Genomic DNA, 9,551 nt, shown 5'->3' on the forward strand with positions numbered 1-9,551 from the left:
ATAGTAATAGCGTAAACTCTGAAAATAAGTTATGTTTTAAACACAGGTTTAGATCTTATACGTTTTGTTCTATGCGTTCATTTTCATCAGCTAATTTCACTTTTTGTGAATTTTGAAGAATTTATGTAATAAAAAAAGCACAAAGGCCTATTCATAAAGGTAATGTTAACTGACTAATATTATCTCATATAACAAAAAGTATAGCATCTCCTAAACCTGTGTCAACCTCAGACCTTATTTTGGCATTTATTCCAAAGGGATGGTTGAACAAACCATAGGAAACTAATTTCCGGGTTCTAGGACTACAAACTGGCGAACTCTATAATCGATTTGATTTCATACCCCCTGCTTTTGGTGAGATGAGGTAACTGGCAGTTAATCCAAGAAAGAAGACGAGTAGGCGGCCTGTCCATTGCAATAAAAACGAGTTGTCTTAGCTTCCCCTGTAAACTAAAGTGCACTTAAAAATTCTCAATACTATTTATCCATCCAGTTAATTTCTAAGGCTTCGTTTCAACCTTGGTCAAAACGGCGGACCATGCATGTATTCTTCTCCTGTACCTTCACCCAAACATGCTGGACTGCTCTTCAAGACTGGTTTGCGCTACCAGAGATAGCGTTTTCAAGCAATTATATCATATACTCTATATGGTGATATTATAAAATATTCAAATTCGGAATTTCTGACCAATGTAATAAATATTGCCCATTTTTTTATCCACAAAGTGACATTTACGAAGGCTATCCACAACTTTGTTTTCCAACATGAATTCCACATTTATACACAATCCCTTAAATTGATGAAGAACAAAAAAATATGTAAACTTCAGACAACTGTTATGGATGCAAATCTGATTTTATGAGAACCCCTGCTACAGTATGTACTGTTCTACTCTTTTTTTTTTTTACTTTTTTTATGTATCCTATTATTTTCATTGTAAATCCTGCGCAGGCCTTTGTTTATATGATATTGTGAAACTATTGTGCCTATTGTTGTAAATTGAATTATTGTGAATCTTTTTTCTTCTTCTTAAAACTTCTAATTTGATTAGAAGACATAACAATTTTACATAAAATAATAATGGTCACAGTTATTGTTTAAATCATCAAATGTAATTTTGATTAATAAAAATGAATTACAATAATAACTCCTTTTTTGACATAATACATTACCAGACAGTTATTTGGACCGATTGAAGGTTACATCAAAATGTTAATTAAAAGGTCCCTAAAGAAATAAAATAACTTAATACAACAAATTTGAACAGAAAGTTAGCAAAAATAGATACGATTTTGCTACTATGGTAAGGAAAATACCTGTCTATTTGTGGAAAAATCACCATGATTCATTCTTTAGAACACATCCCAGTTTACCTATCTTATTTATGGCCCGGCACATGGAAAACAATTTGTCTTTAAAATTATTTGAGCAAAAATTATTTCACTTTATTTGGAATGGCAAGCCAGATAAAATAAAACGTGCCTATTTGTAAATGAATATGAATTTTGAGGGCTTAAAATATTAAAGCATTAAACCTCTCACTAAAAGCATCAGGGCTCCAGAGTGGCACAGCGGTCTAAGGCACTGCATCTCAGTGGTAGAGGTGTCACTACAGACCGTGGTTATATCCTGGGCTGTATCACAACCGGCCGTGATTGGGAGTCCCATAAGGCCGTGCACAATTGGCCCAGTGTCGTCCAGGTTAGGGTTTGGCCGTTGGTAGGCCGTCATTGTAAATAAGAATTTATTCTTAACTGTCTTGCCTAGTTAAATAAAGGTTAAATAAAATGAATTTAAAAAACCTGTCATCGAAAAGTTATACTTAAACCCGAACTTGTTCTCCAGTAGATTAGTAAAAATGGATCATCCCTTTTTCAAAAATATTTCCTTTTCTAAAACAAGCCACACAAAGCTGGTTGCAATTCCAGTTTCATCCTCCAGAAAAGACAGATCAAATATTACAACAACTAATATGGTTAAATTCAAATATACTACACTGAACAAAAATATAAACGCAACATGTAAAGTGTTGGTCCCATGTTTCATGAGCTGAAATAAAAGATCCCAAAATGTTCCAGAATTATGCACAAAAGGCTTATTCCTCTCAAATTGTGTACATACATTTGTTTACATCCCTGTTAGTGAGCATTTTAGCCTTTGTCAAGCTAATCCATCCACCTGACAGGTGTGGCACATCAAGAAGCTGATTAAACAGCATCATCATTACACAGGTGCACCTTGTGCTGGGGACAAAAAAGGCCACTCTAAATGTGCAGTTTTGTCACACAACGCAACACAATAATGAGGCTATATACAGGGGGTACCGAAACCACGTACCGGCGGGGGTAAAGGTTAGTCGAGGTAATTTGTACATGTAGGTAGGGGTAAAGTGATTATGCATAGATACAGTTGAAGTCGGAAGTTTACATACACTTTAGATAAATACATTTCAAATCAGTTTTTCAAAATTCCTGACATTTAATCCTAGTAAAAATTCCCTGTTTTAGGACAGTGAGGTTCACCACTTTATTTTAAGAATGTGAAATGTCAGAATAATAGAAGAGAGAATGATTTATTTCAGCTTTTATTTCTTTCATCACACTCCCAGTGGGTCAGAAGTTTACATACACTCAATTAGTATTTGGTAGCGTTGCCTTTAAATTGTTTAACTTAGGTCAAACATTTTGGGTAGCCTTCCATTTGCGACCAAGCTTTAACTTCCTGACTGATGTCTTGAGATGTTGCTTCAATATATCCATTTTGTGAAGTGCACCAGTCCCTCCTGCAGCAAAGCACCCCCACAACATGATGCTGCCACCCCCGTGCTTCACGGTTGGGATGGTGTTCTTCGGCTTGGAAGCGTCCCCCTTTTTCCTCCAAATATGACGATGGTCATTATGGCCAAGCAGTTCTATTTTTATTTCATCAGACCAGAGGATATTTCTCCAAAAATTATGATCTTTGTCCCCATATGCAGTTGAGAACCGTAGTCTGGCTTTTTAATGGCGGTTGAGGAGCAGTGGGTTCTTCCTTACTGAGCGGCCTTTCAGGTTATGTCGATATAGTACTCGTTTTACTGTGGATATAGATACTTTTGTACCTGTTTCTTCCAGCATCTTCACATGGTCCTTTGCAGTTGTTCTGGGATTGATTTGCACTTTTCTCACCAAAGTACGTTCATCTCTAGGAGACAGAGCGCGTCTCCTTCCTGAGCGGTATGACGGCTGTGTGGTCCCATGGTGTTTATACCTGCGTGCTATTGTTTGTACAGATGAATGTGGTACCTTCAGGCGTTTGGAAATTGCTCCCAAGGATGAACCAGACTTGTGGAGGTCTACAATTTATTTTCTGAGGTCTTGTCTGATTTCTTTTCTTGTCTGACATCATGATTTTCCCATGATGTTAAGCAAAGAGGCACTGAGTTTGAAGGTAGACCTTGAAATACATCCACAGGTACACCTCCAATTGTCTCAAATGACGTCAATTAGCCTATCAGAAGCTTCTAAAGCCATGACATCATTTGCTGGAGTTTTCCAAGCTGTTTAAAGGCACAGTCAACTTAGTGTATGTAAACTTCTGACCCACTGGAATTGTGATACAGTGAATTATAAGCGAAATAATCTGTCTGTAAACAATTGTTGGAAAAATTACTTGTGTCATGCACAAAGTATATGTCGTAACCGACTTGCCAAAACTATAGTTTGTTAACAAGAAATTGGTTGAAAAACGAGTTTTAATGACTCCAACCTAAGTGTATGTGTCATGGTCGTTTGTAGAGACGGACCAAAACGCAGCTCGATATGAGTTCCACATACTTTATTACTAGTGAAAATTAACAAAACAATAAAAAATAAACGAACAAACCATGACTACGTTAGTGCTATGTGCACTAACTCCAAACAATATCCCATAACACACAGGTGGAAAAATGCTACTTAAGTATGATCCCCAATTAGAGACAACGATAGCCAGCTGCCTCTAATTGGGAATCATACCAAAACACCAACATAGAAAAAACTAACTAGAACCCCATATAGAAAATATAAACTAGACTAAACCCCTAGTCACGCCCTGACCTACTCTACCATAGAAAATAAAGGGTTTCTATGGTCAGGACGTGACAGTATGTAAACTTCCGACTTCAACTGTAGTAAACAGCGAGTAGCAGCAGCGTAAAAACAAACGGGGGTGTCAATGCAAATATTTGATTAATTGTTCAGCAGTCTTATGGCTTGGGGGTAGAAGCTGTTAAAGAGGCTTTTGGACCTATACTTGGTGCTCCGGTACCGCTTGCCGTGCGGTAGCAGAGTGAACAGTCTATGACTTGGATGATTGGAGTCTGAACATTTTTGGCCCTTCCTCTGACACCGCCTAGTATGTAGGTCCTGGATTGCAGGAAGCTTGGCCCCAGTGATGTACTGGGATATACACACTACCCTTTGTAGCGCCTAACGGTCGGATGAACAGCTGGTGCCATACTAGGCGGTGATGCAACATGTCAGGATGCTCTCGATGGTGCAGCTGATTAACTTTTTGAGCATCTGGGGACCCATGCCAAATCTTTTCAGTCTCATGAGGGAGAAAAGGTGTTGTCGTACCCTCTTCACAACATTCTTGGTGAGTTTGGACCATGATAGTTTGTTGATGATGTCAACACTATGGAACTTGAAACTCTCGACCGCTTCACTACAGCCCCGTTGGTGTGAATGGGGGGCGTGTTTGGCCTTCCTTTTCCTGTAGTCCATAATCATCTCCTTTGTTTTACTCACGTTGAGGGAGAGGTTGTTGTCCTGGCACCACACAGCCAGGTCTCTGACCTCCTCCCTATAGGCTGTCTCATCATTGTGGTAGGCCTGAGGAGGCACCCCCGTGTTGAGGATCAGCGTGGCAGATGTGTTGTTGCCTACCCTTACCACCTGGGGGAGTCCCGTCAGGAAGTCCAGGATCCAGTTGCAGAGTGAGGTGTTTAGTCCCAGGGTCCTTAGCTTAGTGATGAGCTTTGTGGGAACTATGGTGTTGAACGCTGAGCTGTAGTCAAAGAGCAGCATTCTCACATACAGTGGGGAGAACAAGTATTTGATACACTGCCGATTTTGCAGGTTTTCCTACTTATAAAGCATGTAGTGGTCTGTAATTTCTATCATAGGTACACTTCAACTGTGAGAGACGGAATCTAAAACAAAAATCCAGAAAATCACATTGTATGATTTTTAAGTAATTCATTTGCATTTTATTGCATGACATAAGTATTTAATACATCAGAAAAGCAGAACTTAATATTTGGTACGGAAACATTTGTTTGCAATTACAGAGATCATGCGTTTCCTGTAGTTCTTGACCAGGTTTGCACACACTGCAGCAGGGATTTTGGCCCACTCCTCCATACAGACCTTCTCCAGATCATTCAGGTTTCGGGGCTGTCGCTGGGCAATACGGACTTTCAGCTCCCTCCAAAGATTTTCTATTGGGTTCAGGTCTGGAGACTGGCTAGGCCACTTCTTATGCTTCTTATGGAGCCAATCCTTAGTTGCCCTGGCTGTGTGTTTCGGGTCGTTGTCATGCTGGAAGACCCAGCCACGAACCATGTTCAATGCTCTTACTGAGGGAAGGAGGTTGTTGGCAAAGATCTCGCGATACATGGCCCCATCCATCCTCCCCTCAATACGGTGCAGTCGTCTTGTCCCCTTTGCAGAAAAGCATCCCCAAAGAATGATGTTTCCACCTCCATGCTTCACGGTTGGGATAGTGTTCTTGGGGTTGTACTCATCCTTCTTCTTCCTCCAAACACGGCGAGTGGAGTTTAGACCAAAAAGCTCTATTTTTGTCTCATCAGACCACATGACCTTCTCCCATTCCTCCTCTGGATCATCCAGATGGTCATTGGCAAACTTCAGACGGGCCTGGACATGCGCTGGCTTGAGCAGGGGGACCTTGCGTGCGCTGCAGGATTTTTAATCCATGACGGCGTAGTGTGTTACTAATGGTTTTCTTTGAGACTGTGGTCCCAGCTCTCTTCAGGTCATTGACCAGGTCCTGCCGTGTAGTTCTTGGCTGATCCCTCACCTTCCTCATGATCATTGATGCCCCACGAGGTGAGATCTTGCATGGAGCCCCAGACTGAGGGTGATTGACCGTCATCTTGAACTTCTTCCATTTTCTAATAATTGCGTCAACAGTTGTTGCCTTCTCACCAAGCTGCTTGCCTATTGTCCTGTAGCCCATCCCAGCCTTGCAGGTCTACAATTTTATCCCTGATGTCCTTACACAGCTCTCTGGTCTTGGCCATTGTGGAGAGGTTGGAGTCTGTTTGATTGAGTGTGTGGACAGGTGTCTTTTATACAGGTAACGAGTTCAAACAGGTGCAGTTAATACAGGTAATGAGTGGAGAACAGGAGGGCTTCTTAAAGAAAAACTAACAGGTCTGTGAGAGCCGGAATTCTTACTGGTTGGTAGGTGATCAAATACTTATGTCATGCAATAAAATGCAAATGAATTACTTAAAAATCATACAATGTGATTTTCTGGATTTTTGTTTTAGATTCCGTCTCTCACAGTTGTAGTGTACCTATGATAAAAATTACAGACCTCTACATGCTTTGTAAGTAGCAAAACCTGCAAAATCGGCAGTGTATCAAATACTTGTTCTCTCCACTGTAGGTGTTCCTTTTGTCCAGGTGGGAAAGGGCAGTGTGGAGTGCGATTGAGATTGTGTCATCTGTGGATCTATTGGTGCAGTATACAAATTGGAGTAGGTCTAGGGTTTCCGGGATGATGGTGTTGATGTGAGCCTTGTCTAGCATTTCAAAACACTTCATGGCTACGGACGGTAGTTATTTAGGCAGGTTACATTCGCTTTCTTGGGCACAGTGACTATGGTGGTCTGCTTGAAACAGGTAGGTATTACAGACTGGAAGAGATTGAAAATGTCAGCGAAGACACTTGCCAGTTGGTCCGCGCATGCTCTGAGTACACATAATGATAATCCGCCTGGTCCCGCGGCCTTGTGAATGTTGACCTGTTTAATGGTCTTGCTCACATCGGCTACGGAGAGCGTGATCATAAACTCATCCGGAACAGTTGGTGCTCTCATGCATGCTTCAGTGTTGCTTGCCTCAAAGCGAGCATAAAAGGCATTTAGCCCCTCTGGTAGGATCGCGTCACTGGGCAGCTCGCAGCTGGGTTTCCATTTGTAGTCCGTAATAGTTTGCAAGCCCTGCCACATCCGATGAGCGTCAGAGCTGGTGTATTAGGATTCAATCTTAGACCTGTATTGATGCTTTGCCTGTTTGATGGTTCGTCTGAGAGCAGAGCAGGATTTCTTAAAAGTGTCCGGATTAGTGCCCCTCTCCTTGAAAGCAGCAGCTCTAGCCTTTAGCTTGGTGCGATTTTGCCTGTAATCCATTGCTTCTGGTTGGGATAAGTACGTACGGTCACTGTGGGGACGACGTCGTCGATGCACTTATTGATGTAGCCGGTGACTGAGTTGGTATACTCCTCAATGCCATTGGATGAATCCCGGAACTTATTCCAGTCTGTGCTAGCAAAACAGTACTGTAGCATAGCATCCGTGTCGTCTGACCACTTCCATATTGAGCGAGTCACTCGTACTTCCTGCTTTAGTTTTTGCTTGTAAGCAGGTGTCAGGAGGATAGAATTTCCAAACGGAGGGCGAGGGAGAGCTTTGTACTCGTCTCTGTGTGTGGAGTAAAGGTGGTCGACTTTTTTCCCCTCTGGTTGCACATGACATGCTGGTAGAAATTTGGTAAAACAGATTTAATGATGCAGTCAACTCCATGCTTGAAAATATGAAGAGTGGTACTCAGTGATGTGTTGTGTTTAATTTTCCCAAACATAATGTGTTGTACTCAGGACATAAAGTTTTAAAAAATTGACAATTTTTTGGGCCGTTTTACTTTTAGTGCCTTGTGCACAGACTTCAGTCTTTTCACTCTGTCATTTAGGTTAGAATTGTGGAGGGACTACAATGTTGTTGATCCATTCTCAGTTTTCTCCTGTCACAGCCATTGAACTGTTTTAAAGTCACCATTGGCCACATGGTGAATTCCCTGAGCTGTTTCCTTTGTTAGGTATGCATAAATGGCTGTAAGGGAGTCAGGCGCAGGAGAGAAGATATTGGGTAGCAAACAGAGCCTTTTATTAGGCGAACCAAAAACACGGCACAACGAACACGAAATACAATACGGGTTGACATAACCCAGCGCAACCAGCCTAACGTGCGCATACATGAAACAAACAATCCCACACAAAGACATGGGGGGAAACAGAGGGTTAAATACACAACAAATGATTGAGAGGATTGAAACCAGGTGTGAGGAAAACAAGACAAAACATATGGAAAATGAAAAGTGGATCGATGATGGCTAGAGGACCGGCGACGCCGAGCGCCGCCCGAACAAGGAGAGGACCCGACTTCGGCGGAAGTCGTGACATCCTTCCTCTCTGGCGACTGAGTAAGTAAGGATGCCTGTATCTTTCTAGTGACTGGGTGTATGGATACACCATCCAAAGTGTAATTAATAATTTTATTTTTACACATCTACCAATAGGTGCTCTTCTTTGCAAGGCATTGACAAACCTTCTTGGTGTTTGTGGTTCAATATGTGTTTGAAAATTCTGCTCGACTGAGGGACATTACAGATGTGTGGGATACAGAGATGAGGCAGTCCTTCAAAAATCATGTTAAACACTATTATTGCACACAGAGTGAGTCCATGCAACTTATTATATGACTTTTTAAGCATATTTTTACTCCTGAAGTTATTTAGGCTTGTCATAAGAATGGGTTGAATACTTATTGACTCAAGACATTTCAACTTCTCATTTTTTAATTAATTTGTAAATAATTCTAAAAACATAAATCCACTTTGATATTATGAGCTATTGTGTAACCCAAAATCTAACCCCAATTCTCAATTGATCAAATTTAAAATTCAGGCTTCAACACAACTAAATGTGGAAAAAGTCAAGGGTTGTGGATACTTTCTAAAGACACTGTATAGCCTGATTCAACAAAGGGACAGAAGAAGCAGTAGCAATGATGTAGAAAATGAAGGGAGGAGGCTCTTGGACTGGTCATATCTCAGGAAGTGTCTGTGGTTGGAAGAGCGCGCTTGTTTGAAATGGAAAAGCTTCTCGGTAGCTAATGACAAAGAAGAACATCAAGACAAAGCAGCTGCTTTAGAAGTGGGATGCACTGTTGAGCGCTACATCCCGAGGGGTTTGTGCTGATTGTACAGAGATTGTGACAGCCGGTTAAATGGTGCCCCTTGAGAGGGCAAGAACAAGATGTCAGGATGTATGTCAGGAGAAGTGCAGTATTATCATAAGGGGACGTATACTTGGAATAAGGAGGAGGAATGGAGGGAAAAAGAGGCAAAGGAGTTCGAAGAGAGAGAGGGAGGAAGAGGTTGAGCCTGAGTAGGTTAAACATGGCGGGAAAAAGGGAGATTATTTGTTAAAGAAGAATGACAGAAAGTGTAAGCAGAGTCGGCTGTACGTCAGATCGAAGACAGGAGGAGAAATGGAAGTG

Source organism: Salvelinus namaycush, chromosome 40 (genome assembly GCF_016432855.1).
Source record: "Salvelinus namaycush isolate Seneca chromosome 40, SaNama_1.0, whole genome shotgun sequence".
In the NCBI taxonomy this organism is placed as follows: Eukaryota; Metazoa; Chordata; class Actinopteri; order Salmoniformes; family Salmonidae; genus Salvelinus; species Salvelinus namaycush.